Source organism: Salmo salar, chromosome 01 (assembly GCF_965601325.2).
Source record: "Salmo salar chromosome 01, fSalSal1, whole genome shotgun sequence".
NCBI classification, from domain to species: domain Eukaryota; kingdom Metazoa; phylum Chordata; class Actinopteri; order Salmoniformes; family Salmonidae; genus Salmo; species Salmo salar.
The window spans coordinates 142,111,675-142,114,312 of record NC_138291.1 but is presented as its reverse complement, the minus strand read 5'-3'; the positions used below and the strand labels follow the sequence as shown (position 1 = coordinate 142,114,312).

The window sequence follows — 2,638 nt, the reverse complement described above, 5'->3', positions numbered from 1 at the left end:
GGTGTTTTCTGTAATGACCTTGGTGATCACTGTTTTACAGCCTGTGTTCGTAATGGCTGCTCAGTGAAATGACCTGTCCTGATTTGTCATAGACTTTCTTCAACCTGTCTTTCCTTTCTGGGGAGGTTCCCATTGCTTGGAAGGTGTAATGACTGCCATGAGAGAGAGTGGACCAAAACGCAGCGGAGTTAGTGTTCGTCATATTTAATACTTGAACGGAACACTATACAATTACAAAAAACAATAAACTGACAGCCAAACAGTCCTGTCAGGTGAAACACACTAACAGAAACAATTACCCACAAAACCCCAACGGAAAAACATGCACTTATGTGTGTACCCAATCAACAACAACGAACTTCAGCTGTGCCTGATTGGGAGCCACACATTGGGGCCTTCTTATGGCGGCGGCTCAGGGGCGGGACGTGGCCTCTGCCCCACCCTTGGCGTCACCCTCTTAGGTGGCGCACCTGGCCGCGCCGAAGGTCTGGTGGGCGACCCTGACTTCGCTCAGCTGGCGGGCGACCCTTGTTAGGTCCTGGATGTATGGAAGCTTGGCCCCATTGATGTACTGGGCCGTACACACTACCCTCTGAAGCGTCTTACGGTCAGATGTCGAGCAGTTGTCATACCAGGTGGGGATGCAACCGGTCAGGATGCTCTCGATGGGGGATGGGGAAGAGTTTGTTAGAAGTTACCAGGGCTCTTTTTTATTTTCTTAGTAGTACATGAATAGATAGGAGGGTTTAGTTTATTTGAATGTTTATGTATTTATTCATTTAGTCTGTAAACTGTGATAGACTACACACTCCAGTACAGTAGGTGGCGGCATGCACCTCTAACTTTTGTTTGCGATGTCCATTATATAATAGAAGAAAAAGAAGAAGACTTCCTCAATTTCTCACTAGCAAAATGGTTCCTCCAGTTGCGGTCTCGCCTGTCATCAAGGTAAATCTATATTCGTTTTAATAACTTGTGTTGTACTAACTCATTTGAATGCATATGGTTAATACAGCAGGTTATTTTATGTCATGTTAAAATCAGACGTCTAGCTTGTTAGTAAGTTTAGCTAGCTAGCTTCTAACATCAATGTTAATCGTATGACATTGACTGGTTCAATCCAATGAGGTTTAGCTAGCCAGCTAAATTACGATATACCTGCCATAAAGCTAGCATAACGAAATAATCCAGCCAAAATTGATGACAATATGTTACTTTGACCCAGGTTTAATAGTTCAACTCACTAGTCTATAATAATTATGAGGCAAGGTCATAGTATTGGCTACTTGCCGAGTACGCTCGCTAACGTGCTAACTTATTAGCTAGCATGGCTAACTTGTGCCGTTCCAGGTCATCTCACATGTAGTCTAACGTTAGCGTGTAAGACACTAAATAAATCTGCTGCCAAAAGACGATTGAAAGTCAACCAGCATAAATAGATGGTGGTCAAGGCAATTGCATACGTTTGAGCTGTGTAGCTAAGTCAACTAAATAGCTAATACATTTTCTTTATTTCAGATCAACTAACTAGCTAATCAATTTTCTTTATTTCAGACGGCCAGGTGGTCATTCTTGCTCATTGGCATGTTTTATGGGAAACAAAGATATGGTAAGTAGATTACTACAAGATATACGATTGTTGCAATGTCACCTGAGGGTATTTTGAATGACAATTATTGCAATGTCACAGTGTCATTGCTGTATTTCCCTTAGACTATCTGAAGCCAAGAGCAGAGAAAGAGAGGCTTGTTGAGGAGGCAGAGAAGAAGATCCGAGAGGAGCAAGAGAAAATTGCCAAAGCACTTGCAGAAGGTAAATAAAAAAAACTCATCAGAATGTTAGGAGGGATGCAGTGAAGATGTAACAGAGGAAATGTTGTGAAACATGTTTTTCTGTTGTTTTTTTACAGCCTCTGAAGACACCATCCTGAAATGAACTGCCTATGGATTGTGTTTGAAGAATAATGAAATAAAAAACATAAGTTATTTAATGTTTTAAATAATTATTCTTGGATATATCTGTTAAGATAGTCATGTGTTTTGACATCCAAATTCAATTTTTTTTTATATATATATATATATATATGCGCGCCAGATTTTTCCCAAATATCCTATATGAAACCTAGCGGAAATGTTTTGTATAGTTAGTCTCAAATCTGAAAATATTTGTGTATACCCACCCTTATTTTTTTCTACTGTGTAAATTGAGTGAAATAACTACATTTTACATTTACATTTTAGTCATTTAGCAGACGCTCTTATCCAGAGCGACTTACAAATTGGTGCATTCACCTTATAATATCCAGTGGAACAACCACTTTACAATAGTGCATCTAAATCTTTTAAGGGGGGGGGTTAGAAGGATTACTTTATCCTATCCCAGGTATTCCTTGAAGAGGTGGGGTTTCAGGTGTCTCCGGAAGGTGGTGATTGACTCCGCTGTCCTGGCGTCGTGAGGGAGCTTGTTCCACCATTGGGGTGCCAGAGCAGCGAACAGTTTTGACTGGGCTGAGCGGGAACTGTGCTTCCTCAGAGGTAGGGAGGCGAGCAGGCCAGAGGTGGATGAACGGAGTGCCCTTGTTTGGGTGTAGGGCCTGATCAGAGCCTGAAGGTACGGAGGTGCCGTTCCCCTCACAGCT

General features: G+C 41.7%; 1 long non-coding RNA gene across 1 annotated transcript; it reads left to right on the top strand.

Moving 5' to 3' along the window:
• Nucleotides 1-616: 616 nt before the first annotated feature.
• On the top strand, nucleotides 617-1,985 carry LOC106563557 (uncharacterized). The gene is made up of 5 exons (XR_001319276.2): nucleotides 617-635; nucleotides 873-948; nucleotides 1,555-1,609; nucleotides 1,714-1,812; nucleotides 1,910-1,985. It is a non-coding gene; the product is annotated as an uncharacterized LOC106563557 (long non-coding RNA).
• The last annotated feature ends 653 nt before the right edge of the window (nucleotides 1,986-2,638 follow it).